The 17,503-nt window shown below is 48.4% G+C and overlaps 1 protein-coding gene across 8 annotated transcripts in view; it reads left to right on the top strand.

The window, feature by feature from the left end:
- Positions 1-17,503, top strand: part of Palm2akap2 (PALM2 and AKAP2 fusion) — a 454,171-nt gene that overhangs the window by 392,639 nt on the left and 44,029 nt on the right. The gene's annotated exons all lie outside the window — the stretch shown is intronic.

The following is a 17,503-nucleotide window of genomic DNA, read 5'->3' as shown; positions in this document are numbered from 1 at the left end:
CACCGTATTGGAGCCACAGTTGGCTTTAGCTGTTGCTCTCATGAACCTCTGCCATAGGCTCTGCTCCGGGCTTTCTTTCAATGACATCTGGTACTTAGGAGGGAAAAGCTTCTTCCCCTGGACCAGTGGAGATGCTGTCAGCAAAAAGTACTCAAGTTTCAGGGCGTCTAAGAACGAGACGCTTTTCTGAGCATCCTGGGCTCCCAGGGAAGGAACAGTAAGGTGATAGCTACTATCAGCCTTCATTCCCTGAGATGACCCTGGGCAGGTCTTCCTTCAGACTGCACGCCAGGGATTCTCCTGGCAGCTGGCTGGCGTTGCATCACTGATGTTTAATGAACAGGTCTGCCCCTGGGGGCTGGAGTGGGAGCACAGGCCATAATGGAATCTCACGAATCAGTGGGTTGAAATTCCCTGAAGCTGGGCCGACGTGGCTCACGCCTTTAATCCCAGAGCTCGGGAGGCAGAGGCAGGCGGATCTCTGAGTTCAAGGGGCTGCACGAGATGGATCCAGTCTAAAAGAGAAACAGAGCCAGGTAGTGGAGGCTCACACGTTTAGTCCCAGTAATTGGGAGTCACCTGCCTTTAATCCCAGCACTAGGGAACTAGAGACAGGGGTGATATGGTTGGGCAGTGAGAGGAACATAAGACAGGAGCTCAGGCATTCGGTTGGAGGATTCGTGGGGCCGGGATCACAGCCTTGATCTGAGGATTCAGCAGAGCTAAGGGGTCTCTCCTGTGGCTGGCTCCTTTCCTTCTCTGACCTTTCAGCATTTACCCCGCTATCTGCCTCCGGGTTTTTGTATTATTTAGACCTGTTAGCACTGAGCTACACTTCTGTTCTCTTCCTGCTGCTGAGCCATGCAATTGAGCTCTCAAAGCAGAAGGCTGGAGGGGAGCTTGAGGGAAGGAAGGAGGAATGAGAGGTTGGGCTGAGAGAATAATTTAAATCCTGCGTGTGTATACATGCATATGTGTAATATATACATACAGAGGAGTACATATAGAACGTGTGTGTGTGTGTGTGTGTGTGTGTGTGTGTGTGCAGTGATGTTGGTGGTCAGACTCAGGGGGTCTGGTACAAGCCAGGCAAGCACTTTAGTGCTCAGCTACGCCCAGGCCTATGCATTTATGTTTCAGTCTTATGCATTTCATTTGGAAAGAAGAGACTGCTCAGCAGTTAGCAGCATTGGGTGTTCTTCCGGAGTACCCAGGTTCGAGTCTCAGCTCCTACACGGTGGCTCGTAACCATCGACCTCTGCAATCGTAGGGGATCCATTGCCCTTTTCTGGTTCCCGTTGGTACCAGGCATGTGTGTGACGCCCAGGCATACTATGTGTGTGTGTGTGTGTGTGTGTGTGTGCGTGCGTGTGTGTGTGTATATATGTATGTATATATATGTATATATATATAATTTTTCTTTTCATTCCTAAGAGACAGAGTTTCTCTGTGTAGCCCCAGCTGTCTTGGAACTAGCTCTGTAGACCAGTCTGGCCTTGAACTCACAGTTCCACCTGCCTCTGCCTCCCAAGTGCTGGGTGGGATTAGAGGCATTCGCCACCACTGCCTGACTTAGCCCAGGAATCTTTAAACTGTTCTGTTTTTTTTTTTTAAGGGCAAATCATTATATTCATTATATTTTGAGTTCAGTCCAATCTCAGATTGCAATCTGTCTGGTTTTTGTTGTTGGGTTTTTTTGTTTTTTGTTTTTGTTTTTTTTTTGTATTTACTGTCAAACATACCGAGATCTGAGTTGAAACTGTTCCAGGTTTGGTATTTTCAGATCTCTCCCAGAGCACACAAATCGCCCTGTCCCTAAGTGCAGCTCTTGGAGCTGCAATCTGGGTAAACATTCCTGGTAAAAACAATTCAGGTGACTTAACAATGATCTTTATTTAGCCCCGTGGAGGGCTCACCCTTATCAAGTCCTGAAGGATGGTTTCAATGGCTGCTATAAGCCCTTGGCTTATCAGCTCCCATGGCCTGGAAACCCCTTAGACCCAAATATTTGGGATGAGCAGAGCCAGCTTAGGAATTCCAAGAAGGCAGGCTCAAGATAGCAAACTGCCAAAGCTCACAGATGTGGAATGGAACAAATTTCAAAACCCGACTCTTCTGCTCGGCTGGAATGTGCTTCCAACCCCGCTCACTGGAGACAGGTGTACCTGGCAAATGGGTGTTGCTCTTAAGTTTTGCTTCTTTGTGTATATCTCTGTGGACTTTAAGGGCAACAGACTATGCAATCTTCAAGGTTTCAACTCTCTTAGGCACCCCAGAAAATCAAATTTATTTTGTGTGCCTGATTCTATGTCGAGGCTGCCGTTTATAGTCTGAGAAATTCTTTCATGTTCATATCATTGACTCTTAGATTACATACTGTGTCATCCAGCAAAGCACACCCTGTTTTATAGGAGGTAGAAGGGGCCAGGCTTTGATAACTTCCAGACTATACATTCAAGCAGTCTCTGGATACCTGTCAGTCGGTTGGTTTTTAGAAGAATTTGTCTTAGGGACAATAAATCAGAGGCTTAAGTACCTAAGTATCTTGTGTCTTCTTTTAGATTCTCTTGGGAGAAAGCTATTGGGCTAATGAAACCTCGAAAGAGCACATAGAACAGATTTGTGGCAGAGTTATGCCCCAGGCTTCTCTGCAATATAGCATAGCATCCAATTAGAGCTGCAGAATGCTTGTCGTAATACTAAAAACTGGGTTGCTTTCAGGCAGGGTAATGCATGCCTGCGATTCCAGTACTCGAAGGCCAAGAGGCTGGAGACTGGGTTGGATGCCAGCCTTGGCCCTACGGCCTCTGCCATCCACAACACTCTTACGTGGGATGCTTTGTTGACCTCACTTGAAAGGTGAATTAACTTGAGGGTAGTTAGTGGAAGCTATATCTCAATTTTTCAGAAATTCTTGTTATCTTTGTATGTGTGTGAGACATGTGTATTGGTGTGTGTGTGTGTGTGTGTGTGTGTCAGGGGTGCGGGGGCTGACTAGTGTTCCATGGAACACGTGTGGATGTCAGAGGACAGCTTTGTGGAGCTGGTTCTGTCCTTCCATCTCTATGTGGGTTCCAGGGATTGAACTCAGGCCATTAGGCATTTGCCAGAAGTCCTATCTTTTCCAAAGTACTGGTCAGGTTTTGCTATTAACATCACATGGGAGTTGGGCATGAGGGAATACACTGTTAATTCCAAAACTGGGGAGGCAGATGCAGGAGGATCTCTGTGAGTTGAGACCAGCTAAGGATAAGGTGACATAATGAGACCCTATACTTTTGTTGTTGTTAAAACAGTGTGTAGAGGTTAAGAGCATTGGACTGCTCTTCCAGAGGTCCTGAGTTCAATTCCCAGCAACCACGTGATGGCTCACGACCATCTACAATTCAATCTGATACCCTCTTCTGGCATGTAGGTAGAACACTGTATATGTAATAAATGAATAAATAAATCTTATTTTAAAAAGTGTGTAGAGAGAAGCCTTTTCCTTGCCAGCCGCTTTGGTTTTTCCCCACCAGTCGCCTGGGCTCTGCCGTGTTGTAGTCCCCAAATAACACACAAGATGCTGTATTAATTATGAAGCTGTTGGCCTTGCTTGTTTCTTACTGGCTAGCTCTGACTTAAGTATTTATCCCATAATTGTTAATCTAAGTATTTCTCTTACCGGAGAAAAGTTACGAACATCTTACTTCTCTGGCGGGCTACATCGTGACTCCCTGTGTTTCTCCTACCCAGAGTCCTCCTAGACTCCTAGTCCCACCTATCTTGCTTCCCTATTGGCCAACAGTGCTTTATTGACATATACACAGGACTTCCCCATCAACAGTGTCTTGATTTTGTAGCCCTGGTTGTCCTAGAACTCACTATGTAGACACCCAAGTCACAGATATCCTGCCTGCCTGTGTCCCAGACACTTGGTAGTGAGACCTGTTCTTAAGACAAAAACAAAACAAAGCAAAATGCCAGGTGACTGTATTCTAGGAGATCAGAGCCAGAGGCCAGGAGTGTAGAGAGAGAGCTTTTATTCCCGGGAAAAGAAGCTTTGGGGGTAGGGGAATGATGCTGGTCTAAGTGGGAAGGACTGAATCTCTAACCGCTTTAGGGCTGATGTCACTGTTGCTGAGGCATGGGGAAGGCTGCCAAGAATGAGACATAAGGGAAGAGTCCCCTGCGAGCTGAACACAGAGGAGGGCACCGCTGGAAAGAGAATGGAAATAGATGCTTAGGGTTGGTTCTAATCTAGAGTAATTCCCCACATTTCAGGCATGTGGAGAGGACCCGTGCCTATCCCAGGAACAGCAACATAGGGCTGGGGAAAGTGGGGAGAGAGTGTCTGCTATGGGTGATTTGGAGGTCTGGGGGACAAAGACTCGTGTTGCTCTCTGTGTATGCAAGCCCTTGGATGCCCTGTGTGCACGTGCATCCAACAACCCCAGGAACTGGATCTCCACTTCAGTTCTGAAGCAAATGGCTTGTTTGTTAAAAGGAGGCCTGCTGTCTCCAATAGGAATCATTCAGCTCCAGCAATTAGCTCTCAGGGAGAAGGAGCCTCCCTCCCTAGTGTCTGTCCCAGTGTTTTTTGAAGTGCTGGGGTTTCCTAATGGAAGGTAAATCATCAATTAACCCCAGGCAAGGGTAAACTGAAAAAAGAGACTTCTCAAGGAAGGGATTATCTCTAAATTGTGAGCACTGATTGACATTATCTGGGGACATATTCTTCTGTAGGGACTCAATCTCCACCCAAGCCTGATGGTAACAAAGATGGGAAAACATTCTAGTTACTTGGCTTTGAAGTGGGTTTAGAAAGAGTATCTTAATCCTTGGAGGCTAGGGTAAAGACCGGAGTTTTCTTTCAAAATAAGCAACCATTTAATTTCCCTTAAAATTATTAGTTATAGTTCTATTAAGTTTTTAGGTTTAATTTTTTTAAAGAAGAGAGCTGTCTATTTAGTGATGGTGCTTTGGAATAATACTATTTCTTAGATAAACACAATGCGAATGAGTCATACGTATGCTTAATATCTGCAAGGTAAATACATAGAACGTTGCTTGTTTTGGTTTGGCTTCTGCTTTTAGGTGCCTTAAAATAATGGTAGATGTTATGCTGGTGTTTAGGAAGGGGCTTGTTGAGCTAGGACTCTACTACAACAATGCATCCGAATCATTTTACCGTCAGTCTTCATGTTTGTGACGTGATAAATCCGGTTCCCTAGATTCTGTCCCATTTCAGAAGTCCTGACCCATCTTGCTTCACTGAGTGCAGAGTTCTGGTTTGGAGTGGTGAGCATGTGTTTTGGAGACAGTGCCCGTTACCACACAATGATGCGAATACATCTGATACCACTGGGTTGTATATTTGAAATGCTTGAAATTGCAACTAGGATGCACCATATTTAAAGTATATGAAAATTACACGCCCAGCCCATTTTTTTCTCCTCAGCTATCACTGACAGAAATAAGCGTTCGGTGCTAGAAGAAAAGTCTAGTAGAGTGCGTTTTTCATGGGGGCTTAAAAACAATCATTTAAAATACTAATTAGTGACTGTAATTTGAAAGATTGAAGAAAGTTATTAAAATTCAGAAACCTCCAGAGGTTGAAGGTTATGGTCAGGCTGGGGGAGTTCAAGCCTTCAAGGAAACACAAAGTCTGGAAGAGGCTTCCTTAGCCGTAGTGGACGGTGAGTCATGCCGACAGCCCCTGACTATGACTGGTGAAAACATTTGCTAAAGACAACTGTGTGCACAGGGCCCATCTGCCCTAACCTGGCAGACTCTCTAGAAAGACCTGCAGGCTGTGGTGAACCAGATGCTACTCCATAGGGTAGCAGGCTTTGCCTGATCCTCCCTGGGCAAAGCCTAAATGACTTTGTCTGGGAGCCGAGAAGAGGGGCTCACACAGCAATGGGAGGAGGGGAGGGCGAGCCTGGAGAGGAGGTAAGGTTTGAGAAGGGCAGGGAGCCGCTGCATAATTTCCAGTTTGGGGGGTGGTGGGTGTTGGCTGTTTTACTTTGGTTTAAGTCTAGGTTCAAAGAGAAAAAGGAAACTGCTATATAATCTTGAAATTCCGTTTCTGGGTGTCCGGCCAAAGCGGGAAAAGGCTGTAGCTGATGAAATGTCTGTAGCTCATGCTCACAGAAACGTCATCCACAATAGCGAAGCCGAGCGAACCCAAGTGTCGTCCACTGTCCACTTACGGGCGACTAGAGGAATGTGGTGTCAGATACCGCGTGCTCTCCCCCCACGGGCGTATATAAAAACCGTTGAACTCTCCAAGCAGAGGAAGGCAGCAGGTAGTTACAGCAGAGTCCCATGGGGCTTGCGGTGGGGTGGGGAATTCAGAATGCAAACTAGGCTGAATGCCCATCACTTTTATACCTCTGAAAAGTGAAAGGCCCAGCTAGGCGGGGCAGGGGGGACACGGGGGGGGGGGGTAAGATGTTTGGGAGGGAGGCAGAGGTAGGAGATGGTGAGTTTAAGACATAATGTGGTTATTCAGCAAGACCCTGTCTTCAAGTGAAACTTTTAAAATGGGGCTATGGCCTAGGCGGTGGTGGCGCACACCTTTAATCCCAGCGCTTGGAAGTCAGAGGCAGGTGGATCTCTGAGTCTTCGGACAGTTTCGTCTACAGAGTATCGTTCCAGGACAGGCAGAGAAACCTTGTCTCGAAAATGACAAAATGGCTATGGATGTAGATCAGCAGCTCTAGGTTTGGTCTGTAGAACACACACACACACACACACACACACACACACACACACGAGTAAAAAAAGTCCCAAGTTGAGCCAGTGTAAGGCAGGAAGTCTATACATCAAAGCGGCATTTTGGCTGTGGCCACCCATTCAGTCCTTACAACCACCCAGCGTCTCACAGCTTGAACTGTTTGTAGGTTGTGTTCCTGAGACACCAAGCCCCCACTACCCTGACCACTGCAATTTCCTGTTTTTAGATCCCCCACCCTCTCTCCCCTGCCTGTTTTTGGGGAGAGGTCCATATCCGGAATGGCCTGGCTGTTCCAAGATCTTTAGCTATTGTGCTGGAACCTGTGTACCAGACAAACAGACATTCTTGGGAGGGCCTCCCATACTATCTGGAGAATTCCAACCACTCAGCTGGGGAAAACTCACCTAGAGTGTTAGGGAGACTGAGAATGTCAGGCATCCCCGAGGGTTGGGTGGCCAGGCCCAGCGTTTTCTCCTAGCTGAGGTGCAGGAAAGGGTCTCCCGGATGTGTCTTTAAAAATCCTGTTTGTTTGTGTGGGTGTGCATGTGCCCCAGCGTGAGAGATCAGTTTTCTCCTACTACGGGGTTCATAGGGGTGGAACTGAGGTGGTCAAGTGTTTGGCTCCAAGTACCGCGGCCTGCTGAGCCATTTTGTTAACCTTCTAGTTTGCTGGCCATTCTTTGTCTTAGAGACAAGGTTTCACAGTGTATCCTTGGCGGGCCTGGAACTCACTGTGAACGCACAGAGGTCTGCTTGTCTCTGCCTCCCTAGTGCTGAAGTTAAAGCCTCTTTGTTTTGTTTTTTGTTTGTTTGATTTTGTTTTTGGAGACAGGGTTTCTCTGTGACTTTGGAGGCTGTCCTGGAACTAGCTCTTGTAGACCAGGCTGGTCTCGAACTCACAGAGATCCGCCTGCCTCTGCCTCCCAAGTGCTGGAACTAAAGGCGTGCACCACCACCACCACCACCACCACCACCACCACCACCACCACCACCACCACCACCACCACCACCACCCAGACAAGATCACACTGTGGAGCCCTAGCTGGCCTAGAACTCTCTATGTCAGTGGTTCTCAACCTTCCAAATGCTTGGACCCTTTAATGCAGTTCCTTATGCTGTGGTGATTCCAACCATAAAATTATTTTGTTGTGGCTTCATGAACTGCAATTTGGTACTCTATGGATTGCAATGCAAGTATCTGATATTTGATATGCAATCCCCTGAGGGGTCTTGACCCACAGGTTGAGAACCACTGGTCTATGCACACCCAAGTTGGCCTTGATATTCTTGCAACTATTTTTCTGTTGTTGTTGGTTTTTGTTTGTTTGTTTGTTTTTTGGTTTTTTGAGACAGGGTTTCTCTGTGGCTTTGGAGGCTGTCCTGGAACTAGCTGTTGTAGACCAGGCTGGCCTTGAACTCACAGAGATCTGCCTGCCTCTGCCTCCCAAGTGCTGGGATTAAAGGCATGCACCACCAACGTCCGGCTGTTTGTTTGTTTTTTAAGACAGAGTTTCTCTGTATAACAGTCCTAGCTGTCCTGGAACTTACTCTGTAGACTAGGCTGGCCTCAAGCTCACAGAGATTTGCCTGGTCTCTGCCTCCCAAGAGATGGGATTAAAGGCGTGTGCCACTGCCACCCAATTTCTTGCAACTGTTTTATGGCTCAAGAAAGTGAAGTTCAGAGAGTTGTTTATTTATCTATCACCTATCATCCAGCTCTATCTGTCATGAATCGGCTACCCATCGCCTAGCTGTAGTAGGAACTGAATCTGAGGCCTCATGAACGGTAGGCACCATTGAAGTTTATACTCAAGCCCGCTTTACTTTTTATTTTGAGGCCTCCCTAAGTTACTCAAGGCTGGCCTTGAGTTTTATAAGCCTCCTTCATCCCTTGAGTAGCCAGGATTGAGGACCTTACAGCCAGCCCAGTTAGGTTCAGAGAGTTTCCTTGTCTGAAGGCGTCTGCTGAATGAATGGGGAAGCTGGGGCAAGGCATCCTGGCTCAGAGCCTTCAGCCACTAATTTAACACCTAAAGTAGAAACTGGGGCAGCCTGAACTAGAGGCTCATCTAACAAGTGGGACTGGCCGCTGGATCCTTTTTCCCCCCCGTCACCATCTGGCAGCCAGCCCTATGTAAGTTCTAGCTGCCTATGAGCAGCTTCAACCTTAAGCACGATGGGGAAAATACCAGAATGCCCTGCTGGTACCAAACAGGTACAGACTCTTCCCATGTGTTATTCCCTGAAACAGCACCTTAGCTCTTGACATTCTAGCTGAATATGAATTTGGGGAACCATGATTTAACTTCCGGTTGTAATTCTTCTGAAATTAAAAAAAAAGTACTTCTCTGTGTGTGTGTGTGTGAGAGAGAGAGAGAGAGAGAGAGAGAGAGAGAGAGAGAGAGAGAGAGAGAGAGAGAGAGAGAGAGAGCGCGAGAGCATTCCACGGTGAGTACTCAGAGCTGGTCCTCTTCTTGAGCCCTGCCTTCTAGGGATCAAGCCCAGGCTGTTAGGCTAAGTGAAACCCGCTCCCTCACTAGCCCCGTACGGCACAGCTTTTAACCCTGTTTAGCAGAGGAGGAACCCAGAGCAGATCCGTTGCACGGGCTTTGCACGGTCAGCAGCAGGCGACCCCAGAGATTCAAACAACGCCCTTCTCCCCTCCAGACTTCCCAGCGTCTCACCTCGAATACACGCTAGACCATAGGAAGGTGGCCAGCAGCCAGTGGCCCCAGATCCGAGGAACCTGAGTGGGTGAACAGGAGAAAGCAGAGGCTGAGCAAGCCATCACAGTGACTCTCTGCCTCACTGCTGGTTTTCAGATATTACCCCGTTTCCACAGTCACTTTGACCATTTGCCTCTCAACTGTAGCACTGCGGTGATCCCATGGCCAGGCGTGCGTGCGTGGCAGAGAGATGGCCTGAAAACCAGAGCTGGGTAGGGGGGTAGGGCTGGAGAGCTGGCCCAGAAGTTAAGGGCACTGACTGCTTTTCCTGAAGACCTGGCTTACCCCCCCCAGCACCCAGATGGCGGCTCACACAGACATATGCGCCGGCCAAACACCAATGCATAAAAAATAAAAATAAAAAATTGTAAAAACCAAAACAATAACCAACCAACAACACAAACAGTACAGACAGGGTTAGGCTCCTCCGGCATCAGAAGAGCAAAGGGAAGGACCGCGTTTCTTTACACAACTGTCTCCTTGACGCCTTGCAGATCCTGCCCCTCTGTCTCTGGTTGTCATGCAGGCCCTGCCTTCCTGCTGAGGCAGAGAGGTTCCTTTCTGGCATTGAGAGCCATAAGGGCACCGGTGGACAAAGGTGGCCATCCCTTAGCTGCCCCTAGAGTTGGCTGCCTGAACTTCACGAAGTACGTCCGCCACAGCCCGTCCATGTGTACTGTGGAGAGCAGAGCTGTGCATCAGAGGCAAGGTTCCAGGTGTCCCCCTAACTCGGAATTGGAACCACAACCAGAGTACCAGAGTCAGGTCCTCAAGGTCAAGAACACTTATTTTACTTAAGCTATAAATGTACCCTCAAGGCTCAGAAATCTGTATAGACAATGACATTGGTAAAAATAGGTGTCAGAAAACTTGAGAGGGCCTGGTTTGTACCTAAACTCACTATGTAGTTCAGGCTGGCCTCAAACCAAGAGCAGCCCTCCCGCCTCTGCCTCCAGTGTGAGGATTACAGAAGGGAGCCAGTTCGCCTAGTCTCTGCCTTAGAGTCTTCATAGCTTTGTGGCCACTACTCTGCCGTGTTCTTCACTGGGCTGGTGCTCCCAACACTAGCCGTGATTCCTGGGTTACCACCTCCCCGGACTCGAGCCTGTCAGAGCGTCGCTGTCAGATGGACATCTGGACTTTTCCTGGAGATCTCCTTTTCCCCTGTCGTGGTGACTTTGACCTGAGATCTGCTGTCTGCAGTCGGGCTTGGAGAAACTTAGGATTCTGAGCAGGCCACAGTTCTGGCTTGTGCCCCTAATGCTAGAACAGTGCATGCAAATCTAAACCTCCAGAGCCTTCTACCCCTTGTATCAGCGAGCAGTTGCTGTGGTCAGAGGCTAACCCTGTTAGCCTCTGTTCTTTTCTGTCGGGCGCGCTTGCAAGTGCATCAGCTCTGCCATTTCAAAAGCAGGGCTATGCGATTCTCTTTCTGCGATTGTGAGTGCCCAAGAGAGGCGAAGGTTAAACCCATTTAATACCTTGCTGCCTTGATCTGCTTGCCATCTTTGCTCCCGTCTGAGTCCTCCTAGAGATCCCCGGAAGGCCCTCTCCTGAGGGCCAGGAACTTAAGGGCATGGTCAAGGACGGGCGCTTACTTGGTCCTGGGTTTTGGGATTGCCCAAGTGCAGTCTCAGTTTCTGGCTTTACTGTAAACACTAGCTGCATTGATAATTATGCTTACAGAAGACTAGACTTAGGGAGTTCAAAATAGTCTTTTTGAAAGTTCACTCAAAGCTTTGATATATTTTACAAGTTGACTCCAAATCAACGGACTTGGGTGGGGTCGTGTGTGTGTGTGTGTGTGTGTGTGTGTGTGTGTGTGTGTGTGTGTGTGTGTGTGTGTGAGAGAGAGAGAGAGAGAGACAGAGAGAGACAGAGACAGAGAGACAGACAGAGACAGAGAGAAAGTTACTGGATTTTTGATTTACCAGTGCTTTCGAATGGAGGAAGGAGAAAGCCATTTTATTTTGAGACAGAATCTCACTATGGAGCCTAGACTGGGCTTGAATTCCTGATCCCCTTGCCTCAGTTTCCCAGATGCTGAGATCACATGTGTGTACCATGGTGCCAGCTAAAGGTTATTATTTAGAATAATAGATTCTGCCTCCACATCTTTATTTGGCTGCTCAGATCTTCGGAAGCTTGTCAATGGGGGGTTTCCTGGGACAGCCTGTGACATAGTTCATAAAATTCTGTGACATCTGACTCCCAGGGAAGAATTTAGTTACTCGGAATATTGCACAACTTTTTCTGGGAAAGGGCAGCTCATGAAAGGGAAATGTCTACAGACAGGCTCCAGTTGCTTATCTTCCGCAAAGAAGGGAGATTATATATTGCCGTGCGGCTGTGGAGAGGGGAGATACTCAGGAATTTAGTGGACAGAAGGGCAAGCTGGGATTAATGTTGGTTCATCCCCAGCCAAGGCCTCACTTGTTGGATGAGTGAATCGTAAAACAGAGATCAAGGGGCATAGAGGAATGGTCCATTGAGTAAGAAAAGCTGCTGTGCGAGCGTGAGGACCCGAGTTCAAATCCATAGCATCCATTAGAGGCTACTGTGTTCACTCACACTTGTTACCAGTGATGGGGGTGAAGGGGAGGGTCAGAGAGACCACAGACTCTCCAGGCCTGCTGGCCGTTTAGTTTGAGACCCTGATTCATGAGAATACGACGGGATGGGATAAAGCAAGAGTGCCAAGGCCCCGCTGTCCTCTGCTCACGTGCTTTATTTAGTGAAGATACCAAGAAACGAGTCACCCAAAGGAGATCGACAGGGGGGGGGGTGTCTACGAAGCTTTATTAGAGACGGACAGACAGGCAGACAGGCAGACAGACAGACAGGCAGGCAGGCAGGCAGACAGATGGAGAGGCAGGCAGGCAGGCAGGCAGACAGGCAGGCAGGCAGGCAGACAGATGGAGAGACAGGCAGGCAGGCAGGCAGGCAGAGGGAGATCACTTTACACGAGAAGCTGAGAACCTGGTCAGCACTCTATGGTCTCCAAGAGAGAGGGGCCTCGGAGGCCACTCCTGTATCCTCTTTTATCCCTGATTTCTCCCACAAACCTGTGACCACACCCCAAGGGACGTGGTCAGTGCTGCAGGTACGTGATCTCTCCCTACACTTCGGCATCCCCCTATCCCCCCTACTTTCTTGTATACATCAGATGCACTACACACACACACACACACACACACACACACACACGCCTGTATTACTAGCACTTGGGCAGTGGAGGCATGAGCGTCATGAATTAAAATTCTCTGTAAGCTCCTTCTAACCCTCACCTCTCCACCTCCCAAGTGTTACAGATGTGTGCCGCGGCACCTGGCTCTGTCTACGTTTGTATGTACTTAATCCTTCTTTCAGGAGGTAATAAATGTATGCACATGTATGTGAAAATCAGTCGGTGCAGAGAAGGAGGGAGAGAAGAGGGTTACTTGGGTCTCCATTCCAAGGAAAACCATTGTTACCAGAAATCGTGTATGCATATACATACCTGCATATAGGCACACATAAAAATAAAAATGCATACAGTAAGGTGACTTGTACCCATTGTAAATAGAAAGTTTACTGGGAGCAGAGTAAAATCCTATCCTTCCAAAGTGATAAAGTTCTGCCAAGGGATGTGTCTAAAATGAATCTCATCTTTCTTCCAGGGACTCAACTTCTCTCTTGGTAAAAGTATCTCTATCTAACCCATTTTAGAGGCTGTCTGTGGCCCTTATAAGGTCTCTCTCTCTCTCTCTCTCTCTCTCTCTCTCTCTCTCTCTCTCTCTCTCTCTCTCTCTCTCTCTCTCTCTCTCTCTCTCTCTGTCTTTGTCTGACACACACACACACCTTTCAGCCTACACCAAATGGTTGGACCTTCCCTCTAGTTCATGCTGATATTGCAGAGATGTGGAGTGAGTTTTGTGGGTCTACCTTATTTTACAGACCTGAAAATGTTGAATCCCAGAGGGGAGGAGCAGCAATAGGCCTAGGGTTCCAAGGCAGCTTGTTGCTGGTATTGCTCATGCTTTAAAGATGTTCCCCTTCCCTCTTCTTTGGTAGCACCGAGCACTTCCTGCATCTACCTCTCTCCTCAACTGTAGCCTGCAGAGGAGGGAGGCAGAGCTCTGTCTGGATGGGTTGGGCTGTAAACTCCAACCAAAGCTCTGTTAATTGCTAACCTGTTTGTCTCTGGGGACACACAGAACTCTGGGCAGGGGTGGCCACCATGAGCTGGGGGTTTCCTCTTTTTAGAGGGATCTAATGAAAGATGAGGTAGACGGTGTCTAAGGAGCCGGGCAGTGGTGGCGCACACGCCTTTAATCCCAACACTCGGGAGGCAGAGGCAGGCAGATCTCTGTGAGTTCCAGGCTAGCCTGGTCTACAGCACTAGTTCCAGGCCAGCCTCCAAAACAATACAGAGAAACCCTGTCTCAAAAAACTAAAAAAAAAAAAAAAAAAAAAAAAAGAAAGAAAAGAAAAGAAAACAAAAGAAAAAAAAAGGTGTCTAAGGGAATATAGCACCCACCTGGCACACATTGCTATGCAAATAAATGCTTCCTGGGTAATGGGTTATAGTACCAACTGTCTTCAAAGTTACCTGGTTGGGACTTCAAAGTTTGCTCTTGGCTTCTCAACTGTAGTGGTTAACACCGACTGTCGCCTTGATCTAGAGTCACCAGGGAGACAAACCTCTTAGGACATCTGTGAGAGAGTGTGTAAGACTGGGTTTGAGGTGTGAAAACTTACCCTTAGTCGGTGGCACAACAAACCCATGGGCTGGGATCCTAGACCGAATGATAAGGAGGAAGCAGACTCAACACCAGCCCTCTGCTCCCACTGTGAAGGGCTATAGTCCTTATGTGCAATGGGAAGGTATCAGATCCCCTGGAACAGGAGTTACAGACAGTTGTGAGCTGCCTGTGGGTGCTGGGAATTGAACCCAGGTCCTCTGGAAGAGCAGCCGGTGCTCTTAACCGATGAGCGTCTCTCACATTATAAATATAGAAGACTTACCCCTAGGTTCAGGGCCTGTGCTAAGGCTGCCCAGAGGACAAGCAATCCTGAGAGAGTGTCTGCTGGACTTGTGAACACTTCTGTGTGGGGAGTCTGCTGTCATCAACGGGTCACCTCAGTTTATACTTCTCAGACCTAAACCCACCTGGCCTGTTTCATGTCTCACTTTTCCGCTGAGGACGAACCACTTCATAACAGTGATTTTTCCACGTTTTTTTCCCCTAAGCTTTGCTGTCTTTTTGCAGCTGGGCAGTGTATGTGCACTGTATGAATAACTAACTGTGCATAGGTGTGTGTGTGTGTGTGTGTATTGTATGAATAACAGTGCATAGGGGTGTGTGCATTGTATGAAAAGCTAACTGCAGAGGTGCGTGTGCAAGTGTGTGTGCATTGTATGAATAACTAACTGTGCATAGGTGTGTGTGCATTGTATGAAAAACTAACTGCATAGGTGTGTGTGCATTGTATGAATAACTGTGCATAGGGGTGTGTGCATTGTATGAAAAGCTAACTGCAGAGGTGCGTGTGCAAGTGTGTGTGTGTGTGTTGTGTTCTGTTGATGGAACTACACTAACGAGTACCTCTTGCAGTAGCTAAGCAGCAGGCATTTACACTTTCACAGTTGTAGAGGTCAGAAGTGCAGGCAGGGCGTGGGTGTCTTCCCGGCGGGTTCGTTCTGGGGGTTCAGGAGAGCCTCTTTTTCAGGCCCATCTTCCTGGCTGATGAATGGTTATTTCTCTGTATCCTATAAGCCTCTCTGTTTCAATTTCCTCTGGGTTGGGCCCCACCCTTATGACCTCTCTGGAACTCCGAAACCTCCTCTTGCTATTGTTATTATTACCATTGTTACTTGTAATGGCTCAAGTCTTAAGCCAGGGTATTAGGGCTTGGGCATATGAACCTGTGAGGAGGACACAACCGCAGCCCATGAGTGTGCTTTTTCGTATGCTCGTTCATGACCAAGCTTGCAGCTGCTGAGCCATTGCATCCGGTGGACTTGGGAGGTAGCATTCCTACTGCTTGGAAAAATTTAAGGATGGGACTGTTTTCTCTTGTGTGCACAGAGAAGATTTAAACTCATTTTCCCCACAAATCTCCTACTGGTACAATGGGGTGGCTGTGATTATATAGTGGGTGCCAGATGTCACCCACGCCTCACTGTGGCCTGGAAGTCCCCCTCTGGTTCCTCCTCCTTTGTTTTCTTTGGGGGGCTTTGTCCTTGCTTAGGCGGACTCCAGGCTCCTGGGCTCAGGGGATCCTCCTGCTTCAGCCTCTGGAAGTATCTATCTGGACCACGGTAACCAGTAGTGTTCCTCAGAGTGTGACTTTCCCACCCCATCTTATGTAAGGCCGTTAAGTGGTGTCTTCAGCCACACAGCAGAACATTCCAGTTATTCCGCAGAGCCCAAGAGTTCCCCCCAAGAGCTCTAGTATCACTACAGGCCAGGCTTCAAGAAATTTCCCGGATAGGCCCAAATGTTAAGCATGTTTTAAAAGTGTCGTTTGGATGTTGTAAATATTTGTAGAGAAGGCTTTAACTTCCCTGTCAGAGAAAGCCTCTCTGCATGGGCTCCATCCTCTCTGGCTATTCCTTTTTAGCGCACACGGGGGTCCCACTAACTGCTCTCAGACTGACCCCAGACCAGCTGGCCTCTCAGGACTACACAGCCTTGATGTCCTTTCCCCCACCCAGCGTACTGTAAACCTGGCGTTTGTCTTTCTCATTAATGAAAATGAGTTCGTCACGGCGTTGAATTGACTGGGGAGCTCTGGCTCACTTTCCAAGCAGCCAGACTCTGAATTTTTCCAGGTCAGCTTGAAGTTCGGAGAATGAGATGGGTAGGACCCGGAGGGTAGCGTTTGGAGTGGGTGGCGTTGCTCCGGGACACTTAAATGTAGCTGTGGGGTCTCTAATTGTGGCAGAACAAGCCAGGGAACCAGCTGCCTTTGGGTCAGGTACCTCTACCGAAAGCAAACAAGGTTCTTTTCTTGATCAGCTGTGGGATGGGGGTGGGGCGGGGTTGTTAGGTCTCAAACTCGGGACAAATGGCTCCCTGCGGTGTCTGTTAACACATCAAAGCTGATGATCGCCGCCCGGTTTCTTCAGGCATCCTTCAGTCCCTACCTGTTAGAGTCCTCCTGGCTAGCATACCCCGCCCCCTACCCTGACCGCTGCAGTCCAAGGGCTGGGGGGCTGTTTTTCCCCCAGCTCCTCTGGGCCCTATATAGCTCAGTCATTTTGTCCACACCACTCTCTTGGCCTCCTGCTCTCTTGGTCCCTGACTCCTCTTCTGCTCCTCCTAGCTTCTTGGCGCTTCCTGCCCGCTGCTCCCCCTTTTCCCCTGTCCTCTCATGGCCTGCTGCCTCATGACCTTCCAGCAAGGTCCAGTCTGGAGTTTCCCAGATGTCTGTCTGTCTGTCTGTCTGTCTGTCTGTCTGCCTGCCTGCCTGCCTGCCTGCCTGCCTGCCTGTATTCTCCCTTATATGTATTTTTTATTTTGTTTGGTTTTTCGAGACGGGGTTTCTCTGTATTGTTTTGGAGGCTGTCCTGGAATTTGCTCTGTAGACCAGTCTGGTCAGACTCACAGAGATCCGCCTGCCTCTGCCTCCTGAGTGCTGGGATTAAAGGCGTGCGCCACCAACACCTCCCCCCTTATATGTGTTATAAAATGCTCAACCCCTTAGCAAAAGTCATGTCCTCTCGCTCTCTCTCTCTCTCTCTCTCTCTCTCTCTCTCTCTCTCTCTCTCTCTCTCACCTCAGCCAGCATTCTGTGAGCTATCAAATGGTCATTTGAAATGCATTGTACTCATACCAACCACGTGGGGGGTTGCTTAGGCTGCAAACTGGAGCTCAGAGCCAGCCTGGGCAATTCTGCGAGGCTGGGTCTTGGATTTAAAAACAGCAGCAGGGCTGATAGAAGGGTTGAGGGTGTAACCCCCCCCCCACTGGTAGAACACTTGCCAGGGCCCTGCCCGGGTTGTATTCCTAACACCACAAACGCAAACCAATTCGTAAGTAATTGGATAGAAGCCTTTAAATAACATAGG

Source organism: Mesocricetus auratus, unplaced genomic scaffold (genome assembly GCF_017639785.1).
Source record: "Mesocricetus auratus isolate SY011 unplaced genomic scaffold, BCM_Maur_2.0 Super-Scaffold_6730, whole genome shotgun sequence".
Taxonomy (NCBI): Eukaryota; Metazoa; Chordata; class Mammalia; order Rodentia; family Cricetidae; genus Mesocricetus; species Mesocricetus auratus.
This window is presented reverse-complemented; position numbering and strand designations above follow the sequence as displayed.